Source organism: Chiloscyllium plagiosum, unplaced genomic scaffold (genome assembly GCF_037043375.1).
Source record: "Chiloscyllium plagiosum isolate Xiang-an unplaced genomic scaffold, Cpla_swu_hap1 HiC_scaffold_29, whole genome shotgun sequence".
Classification (NCBI taxonomy): Eukaryota; Metazoa; Chordata; class Chondrichthyes; order Orectolobiformes; family Hemiscylliidae; genus Chiloscyllium; species Chiloscyllium plagiosum.
This window is the reverse complement of record NW_028270167.1, coordinates 97,587,763-97,597,411: the sequence shown is the minus strand read 5'-3', so window position 1 is coordinate 97,597,411 and position 9,649 is coordinate 97,587,763. Positions and strand designations below refer to the sequence as shown.

Genomic DNA, 9,649 nt, shown 5'->3' with positions numbered 1-9,649 from the left:
GTGTGCCACAAGGATCGGTGCTGGGTCCACTGCTTTTCATCATTTATATAATGATTTGGATGTGAACATAGGGGATACAGTTAGTAAGTTTGCAGATGACACCAAAACTAGAGGTGTAGTGGATGGCAAAGAAGGTTCCCTCAGAGTACAACAGGATCTTGATGAGATGGGCCAATGGGCTGAGGAGTGGTGCGTGGATGGAATGAGCTGCCAGAGGAAGTGGTGGAGGCTGGTACAATTACAGCATTTAAAGGGCATCTGCATTGGTATATGACGAGGAAAGGTGCAGAGGGATATGGGCCAAGTGCGGGCAATTGAGTCAAGATTAGGTTAGGAGAACTGGTAGGCATGGACAAGTTGGATTGATGGGACTGTTTCTGCATTGTACATCTCTATAACCTACTCCACCCAGTACACTCCTCCCTATCTCTGTAACCTCATTCAGCCCTGACACCTTCCCTATCTCTAGAACCTCCTCCAACCCCTACACCCCACCCTATCTCTGAAACCTCCTCCAGTCCCAATAACCCTCTCTTAGCTGTAACATCAATGCTCATTATCACTCCATGATGTCAGCCCTCCTGCGATTCCAGCCTCTTGACCATTCCCTAATTCCATCACTCCACTGGCCTTCAGCTGCTTGGGCCCTCCATGTTATCATCTCAGAAGACTTTGAGCAATTTGCGTTTCCTTTCTCTGATGAAGCCTGTCCATTTTTTCCTGGAAACAATGTTATACCTGTTGTGGATTTACTAGAGTAATTCAGGAAGGGTCCCTCAACCGCACCTTGTAAACCCAACATCAATATCACTTTGAAGACAAGGCCAGCAATATGACGCAACACTACTCCTTCTGCAGTTACTCTCCACTTCACCCTTAATCCCAACTTTGACATTAATCATCCTTCCTTCAGTTTTTCTGGGACAGAATCCTGGAACTCTCTCCCCATGTGACTTTGCATTTGTGGTCAGGGTTCTTAAAACACAAGGACAGGGGGGTTTAAGAGGAGAGTTCCTTATCATTTATGCCGTAGAGATTAGGGGGATGGGTAACAAGGCTGTCCCAGTCAGTGATGCCCACTTCATGTGAATCCACAAACAAGTCTGTCATTGTGATGTTGCCGTGGGAATGCACATTACATTCCTGTTCTGAGGGATACACAGGAACAGTAGGAAATGAGACTTGGTCGAATCAGTCAAAGAGCCAAGATGTTTCACATCAGTGTCCCAGTGAGATGTGGACAGTTACAAGGGGAGTCAGGGTGAAACAATGCCTGCTGGAGAGTGATGACCTTCATTGTTCAGCTCTCTGAATATTGGAGTTGGGATGGTGTGCTGAGGTTGGACAGGAAGTTGGTAAGGCCAATTCTGGAAGACTGTGTCCTGTTCTGCTCACGCTGCTGTAGGAAGGATATTATTAAACTGGAGACGGTTCAGAAAAGATTTACCAGGATGTTGCCAGGAGTGCAGGGTTTGAGATATAAAAATTGACTGGAGAGGCTGGGGACATTTTACAAAGAACATTACATCCCTGCATTCTAGTGGAAACAAACCCAATCTATCCAATCTTTCTTCACAGGTAAAATCCCTCATTCCAGGCAACGTCCTGGTAAACATTTTCTGTCCCCTCTCTAAAGGATCCACATCCTTCTGGTTGGGTGGTGATCAGAACTGTACGTGTTTTTCACTGCAGCATAGGAAATTGAGGGGTGACCTTGTTGAGGTTTATAAAATCATGACAGTGATTGATAAGGTGAATGAGAAGGGTCTTTTCCCTAGTGTGGGGGAGTTCAGACTCAGGGCCATGTTTGTAAGGTTAGAGGAAAAAGAATTAAAGATTGAGGAGCAACTCTTTTTTTCCCCCAGAGTGGTTTGTGATGGAATAAACTTCCAGATGAAGTAATGTATGTGGGCACAGTTACAATGTTTAAAAGATGCCAGCTCTTGAGCCAGTCGTTTGTTTTTCTCCATTCTGTGCTACTGAATGCCTAAATTTCTGTGACATGCATTTCCGGAGGACTAACATGGCAAGGGAATACATGTAAAATAGGAGGACCCTGGCAAGCACAGAAGATTAGACGGATCCTGGTTTGTGTGTCCAGCCATCCGTGAAGGCGGCAGGATAGGCAGGTAAGGGAATTAAGAAAGGTCAAAGCCACTGAATACATGAGCAGGGAGGTGTCATGTTGGAGCTTTACAGGATTTTGGTGAGACCACAGCTGGAATACTGTGTGCAGTTCTGGTCACCGCATTATAGGAAGGATGTGATTGTACTGGAGGGGGGGGCAAAGGAGATCCACCAGGATGTTGCATTAGATTGAGCATTGCCTAAACCTGCAGGAGTGTTCTGCTGTGTATGTGTGTGGCTATGGTAACCCACACCGCCTGCACATCCCTGGACATTATGGGCAATTCAGCTTGGCCAATCCACCGAACTTGAACATCTTTGAACTCAGAGCACCCGAAGGTTACCCAAGCAGACAACATGCAAAACTCCACACAGCCACCCAAGGCTGGAATCAAACTCTGGTTCCTGGCACTGTGCTCCAGCAATGCTAACCTCTGAGCCACTCTCGGCCAGGGGAATTTTTTTTTGATTCATATCAACTTGCTATGCTCAGATTCACAGCTTTATTATGAACGGTCAAATCACCATAATTCCAATTTCGCATCAGAGAGAGAGAGAGAGAGAGAGATGACGAGTGGTGAAGTTTGATTTAATTTGACTTACTATTGTCACTTTTTTTCAAATAAATTCATGGGATGGGGGCACCGTTGGCCAGGCCAGTGTTTATTGGCCATCCCTAATAGCCCAGACGGCAGTTAAGAGTCACAATACAAACAGGTAACCACCTTCCCGTCTCCTGGTCTCTCTTCATCCAAGGGTAACCCCTCCCACATTGTTGTGGGCTCGATGGCAGGTTCCTTCCTGAAAGAGCATCTCAGCCCAGGCTGGGGCGTGGTTTATTGGGCTTGGCTGGCTCTGTGTCTCTCTGGTAGTAGGTTTTCCGATCCAGACTGCAAACCATCGCGATCCTCTCGTTTACTTCACCCGGGCGACACCGGTCCAGGAACGGCTGGAGAGAAGCAGAGACCGGGGAAAGAAACGCCTGTAGCCAGGCAGGCAGACAGGAGCGAGAGGAGCCCGGACTCCGAGAGAGAAACAACGGAACATTGGCTGGGTTTCATCCAGAGGAGGGCGGGAGGTGTTACTGAGAGAGACAGAGAGAGGGAGAGGAGTTACCGAGAGAGAGAGAGTTACCGAGAGAGGGAAGAGAGGAGTTACTGAGGGACAGAGAAAGAGAGAAAGACGTTATTGTGTGAGAGACAGAGAGAGGGAGAGGAGTTACCGAGAGAGAGAGTTACCGAGAGAGGGAAGAGAGGAGTTACTGAGGGACAGAGAAAGAGAGAGAGACGTTAGTGTGTGTGTGAGAGAGAGAGAGGGAGAGGAGTTACCGAGATAGAGTTACCGAGAGAGGAAAGAGAGAGAGGAGTTAATGTGTGTGTGTGTGTGTGTGTGTGAGAGAGAGAGAGAGAGAGAGAGAGAAGTTACAGAGAGAGAGAGGAACGAGAGAGAGAAGTTACAGAGGGAGAGAGGAGTTACTGAGGGAGAGGGATGAGTTAGTGGAGGATAGGGATTACAAAGGGATAGGGGTTATTAGAGGGAGAGGGGTTACAAAGGGGTCACAGAGAGAGGGAGAGGAATTCCAGAGGGAGAGCAGTTCCAGGGGGAGAGGGAGTGAAACTCGAGTCATTCGTTGAATCTTGGGGAAAAGGGAAGACAAGAGTCTAACAAGGAGGGGACTGACTGCTGCGACCTCTCCAGCAAATTGCAGTCACTCCTTCCCCACGGCCTGGTGGAGGCAGTGCTGCCCAGCACAGAGAGCATCCATTCTGCATTTGCCTATCGCCTATAGGCTGGGGACAATGCCCTCTGGAAAGTGCTATGCCCAAGCTGAGCCAGCGTTGTGCCCACTGGTCGTGCCTCAGATCAGCGCTGTGTGTGCGCTCAGTGTGGTCTTGTTGTGCCAATGGCTGCTGGTCCAGAGAGGAGGGAGCCGGCTGACCCTCAGGCTGGTGAAACCAGGCGCCAGTCCAATGCAGGAACATCTCCTCCTGGTCGAGGAGAACTCCACCTGCTGGCAGATCATCCAGGGGGACAGGCAGGAGGTGGAAAGGGCCCTCCTCAACTCCATTACTGTCTCCCTCAAGCACCAAGCCGTCACTGAGGGAGATTATCTGAACATGACCCGAAATTGCAGATCGTTTGTGAGGGGCCGCAAGTATATCACTGTCCCCCTGAGCCCTGAGGAGGAACACTTCCCCTTGGCTTACTCCATGGTCATCCACCAGAGCATTGAGATGTTCGAGAGGCTTCTACGGAGCATTTACGCCCCACAGAATGTCGACTGTATCCACGTGGACCGCAAATCCCCGAGTCAATTTCATGCGGCCGTTCGGGTCATCGCTTCGTGTTCCACAATGTCTTTGTTGCAGCCAAGCTGGAGTGGGTCACCAATGCTGGCTGGAGCAGAGTTCAGGCGGATCTCAACTGCATGAAGGAGCTGCTGGAGAGCCCTGTCCCCTGGAGGTACTTCATCAATGTGTGTGGCCAAGACTTCCCCCGAAGACCAACCGGGAGATAGTCCGCTGCCTCAGAGCTCTGAACGGCTCCAACGTGATTGAGTCGGATCCTGCACCAGGGTTCAAAAAGGTAACCGCCTTCCTGTCTGCTGGGCCTCTCTTCATCCAAGTTTTTCCATCCTCCCTCCCTCCATCATCTCTCGCTCTCTCCTCCAGTCCTTCACTCCTGCCTGTACAAAGAGAGACAGGGTTGTTAAAACAGTTCAATTGCATGGAGGGAGGTTCAGAATGTACAAAGGAATATAGAGGAGTTGGAGAGTTGAGCTGCAAACAGAATAGAAGAGCAATTGACGTTTCAGGTCGGAAACTTTCATCAGAACCCGGGGAGAGGAAAGGGCTGCAGAATAAATGGGGGTGTGGGGCTGGGGAAAGGTGGGTGGGATGGCGATTGGTGGATGCAGGGAGAAGGTGGCTGTGATTGGACAGTGGGTAGGGTGGAGCAGATGGGCGAAAGGGAAGATGGTCAGGTGAAAGGGATGGGGTAGAAAGAGAGGGCTGGGCCTGGGATAAGGAGGGACATAAACTGATTACGAGAGTATACAGGAATGTCGGTAGGTTAAGAGTGTAGGAGAAAGTGAGGACTACAGATGCTGGAGATCAGAGTCAAGAGTGTGGCACTGGAAAAGCACAGCGGGTCAGGCAGCATCTGAAGAATCATTGTTTCGAACATAAGCCCTTCATCAGGAATGAGGCTTGTGGACCAGGGGGCCGAGAGATAAGCGGGATGGGTGTGGGGCGGGGGGTGGAAGGTAGCTGGGAATGTGATAGATGAAGGTATGCGGAAGGGATGTGTGTGGGGTGTAGAAGGTCGAGTGGACAGGTGGGAAGGAAGATGGACCAGTCAGGTGGGTGGTGCTGAGTTGGAGGCTGGGGATTGCGATAAGTTGGGGTGGGGAAATGATGAAACTAGTGAAATCGACATTGATCCGCCTGGTTGCAGGGTTCCAAGGTGGAATATCCAGGCATCAGCTGGTAAGGGTTTGGTGATGGAGGAGGCTCAGGACCTGCATTCCCATGGTGGGAGGGGGAGTTAAAGTGTTCAGCCACGGGGTGGTGGGGTTGGTTGGTGTAGGTGTCCCAGAGATGTTCTCTGAAACAATCCGCAAGTAAGAGTTCTGTCTCCCTGCTGTTGAGGACACCACCTTGGGTGCAATGGATGCAGTAGATGACATTGGTGGGAGGTACAAGTATATTTGTCAGATGTGAAAGGATCCTTTGGAGCCTTGGACAGAGGTGAGAGGGGAGGGGTGGGTGCAAGGTTTGCACTTTTCAGAGGCCAGGGAAGGTGCCAGGAGGGGAGGGTGGGTTGGTGGGGGGTGTGGGTCTGACAAGGGAGTTGCAGAGGGAATGGTCTCTGAAATGCAGATGGAGTGCAGAGGGAAATATGTCCCTAATGGTGCGGTCTGTTTGTAAGTGGCAGAAGTGGTGGAGGATAATGCAATGTATCCGGATGTTGGTGGGGTGGAAGGTGAGGACCAAGGGGTTCTGTCCCTGTTGCATTGGGAGGGGTGTGGTTCAAGGGTGAAGGTACAGGAAATGGAGCAGATGCACTGTACGGCATTGTCAACCATGTGGGAGAGGAAATTGTAGTTTTTATGCTAGGACATCATCTGGGATGTTCTGTGGTGGAATTGGTCCTCCTGGGAACAGATGCAGCAGAGGCAGAGAAATTGGGAATAAGGGATAGTGTTTTGACAGGGGCAGGGTGGGAGGAGGTGTATTCCAGGTAGCTGTGGGAGTTGGTGGGTTTGTAGTAGATGTCCGCGATTAGTCGGTTGCCAGAGATGGAGATGGAGAGGTCCAGGAAGGGGAAGGAGGTGTCCGAGATTGTCGGGGTGAATTTGAGGTCAGGTTGGAAGGTGTTGGTAGAATTAGAATTAGTGAACTTTTCAACCACCTCATGCAAATACGAGGTAGTGCCAATCCAGTCATCAATGTAGTGGGGGAAAAGGTGGGGAATGGTGCTGATGGATGAAGAGGCAGGCATAGTTGGGGCCCATGTGGGTGCTTATGGCTACCCCTTAAGAGTTAAGAGTGAACAAAAGAATGTAAGTTCGGTTCAGAGCATGTAAAGGATTGTTCTAAAGTTGATAGTGAAATAGTCTCACAAACTTGATTGAGTTTTTTGAAGAAGTAACAAAGAGGATTGATGAGGGCAGAGTGGTAGATGTGATCTATATGGACTTCAGTAAGGTATTCAACAAGGTTCCTCATGGGAGACTGATTAGCAAGGTTAGATCTCATGGAATACAGGGAGAACTAGCCATTTGGATACAGAACTGGCTCAAAAGGTAGAAGACAGAGGGTGGTGGTGGAGGGTTGTTTTTCAGACTGGAGGCCTGTGACCAGTGGAGTGCCACAAGGATTGGTGCTGGGCCCTCTACTTTTTGTCATTTACATAAATGATTTGGATGCGAGCAAAAGGAGGTACAGTTAGTGAGTTGACAGATGACACCAAAATTAAAGGTGTAGTGGACAGCGAAGAGGGTTTCCTCAGATTACAACAAGATCTGGACCAGATGGGCCAATGGGCTGCGAAGTGGCAGATGGAGTTTAATTCAGATAAATGCGAGGTGCTGCATTTTGGGAAAGCAAATCGCAGCAGGATTTATACACTTAATGGTAAGGTCCTCGGGAGTGTTGCTGAACAAAGAGACCTTGGAGTGCAGGTTCATACATCCTTGAAAACGGAGTCGCAGGTAAATAGGATAGTGAAGGCAGTGTTTGGTATACGCTTCTTTATTGATCAGACTATGGAGTACAGGAGTTGGGAGGTCATGTTGCGACTGTACAGTACATTGGTTAGGCCACTGTTGTAATATTGCGTGCAATTCTGGTCTCCTTCCTATTGGAAAGATGTTGTGAAACTTGAAAGGATTCCAAAATGATTTACAAGGATGTTGCCAGGGTTGGAGGATTTGAGCTACAGGGAGAGGCTGAACAGGCTGAGGCTGTTTTCCCTGGAGTGTCGGAGGCTGAGGGGTGACTTTATAGTGGTTTACAAAATTATGAGGGGCATGCATAGGATAAATCGACAAAGTCTTTTCCCTGGGGTCAGAGAGTCCAGAACTAGATGGCATAGGTTTCGGGTGAGAGGGAAAAGATATAAAAGAGACCTGAGGAGCAACATTTTCATGGAGAGTATGGTACGCGTATGGAATGAGCTGCCAGAGGATGTGGTGGAGGCTGGTACAATTGCGACATTTAAGAGGCATTTGGATGGGTATATGAATAGGAAGGGTTTGGAGGGATATGGGCCGGGTGCTGGCAGGTGGAACTGGATTGGGTCGGGATATCTGGTCAGACCGAAGGATCTGTTTCCATGCTGTACATCTCTATGACTGTAAGTGGGTACTGCAGATGCTGGAGATTACAGTCAAAATTAGAAGTGTTGGAAGAGCATAGCAGGTCAGGCAGTATTCGAGGAGCAGGAAACCCCGACATCAGGAATAACTTCACAGAGGCCATTATCCAGTCACCAACTCACCCTTTTGTTTACACATGGAGTCCTTGATACAGATCCAGCTTCCTCAGAGCCAGCTCAGAGTGAACAGAACATCTGATCGTCCTGTTTATTTTTTTTTCAGAAGTAGCCTCAGGAGTAGCAGTCGAAGTCGTCCCCAGGTGTAGGTAGGCCCAGGCAGCAGCAGCAGGGGTGCAGGCGAGGCCTAGGCTTCAGTAGCAGGAGCTGGACCAGACTGTAGCAGCAGTGGTGGTAGTAGCTGCCTGTGCAGCTGAGCACACCTTCATATTAACAGAAATAAGCAGAAAGAAACCCCAGAAAACAAATCATAACAAACTATGAAAAAAAAATTAAAAATAAACTCCTCAGTAGGAAGACACCAACAACAGCACATAAGACACACTGAAGCTGTTTTGAAGTCAGTCTCCTCTCCTCAAGAGGATTGAAGAGTCCTTCATATGCTGATCCAGCTCCCCTAGAGCCAGCTCTCAGTGAGCAGATCTCTTGACATGCCTGTATATTTTTCTTCCACTACCACCCGACAGCCGTCATGCTTATTTTTTCCTAGTACCCATGTCATGTGTGTAGGTGTCAGATGCAGTGAAAAACAAGTGTGTAAATCTTAATTTATGTGGGAAATAGAACCCACTCATTTCAATAATTTCAGTCCAAGACAAGATATGCAGCAGCAGTATCATCTGATATACTCTTGCAAGAGTGGTGTCTACAAGGTAGGCGCACAGTACAAAACCTTGATACAATTACATTTCTCTTTCCCTCCTCCCACTACTCTAAACCCAGTGCCTATTCCTCTTGTTTATCTCTTGCCTTAGCTGGCCTTGTGCGTAACAGTACAGGTTTTGCTTGGCCATTTCACCATATCCCTCTGTGGTCTATTGTTAGCGTATATCCTCCTTCACTGCCATCTGCTTCCTTGCTGGCTAAAGCAACATTTCCTCTCATTCTTCGTCCACACTGAGCCTTATAACCTCTTGATTGTGGTTTTTGTTTTTGCAGAAGCGGGAAACAGATGCTTACAACTGTTTATACAAGCATATCTAGATTAACCTACACTCCCCTTCCTCTTTCATGATTCAGCTTTGTGATTTTCGCAGACAACATTTATAATTGCTCCTCAATTTATATTTCATCACCAGGAAGAAAGGAAACAGACAGTCCTGTTTATTTATATTTTATTAAACAATTCACAGTTTATACAAACAATTACATTTACAGCTGTATACAGAGAAACAGCAATTTTACAAGGGAGGGGAATGACAAAGCCAAGCCCCAAATCCTGACATTCAACCGGTTTTCAGGGAAATGAGGACAAACCTCAAATCCCAATCATTACAAACAGTAACAATGACATTCATACATATGAGACAGTCCACTTGTGTAAGAAACAGCGCATACAATACAGACCCTCAAAAAGCCAGCAAGTCTCCCCCCTACCCCCACCCCATCCCTCCCACCTTCCAGCCGCTCTAAGACAGCCCGCCCCTACGTACCTTCTGGCTCTCGGTCCGCCCTGACACACCTT

The 9,649-nt window shown here is 48.4% G+C and overlaps 1 pseudogene; it reads left to right on the top strand.

Moving 5' to 3' along the window:
- The first annotated feature begins 3,926 nt into the window (after positions 1-3,926).
- On the top strand, positions 3,927-9,168 carry LOC148142459 (beta-1,3-galactosyl-O-glycosyl-glycoprotein beta-1,6-N-acetylglucosaminyltransferase 3-like; annotated as a pseudogene).
- Positions 9,169-9,649: the final 481 nt, after the last annotated feature.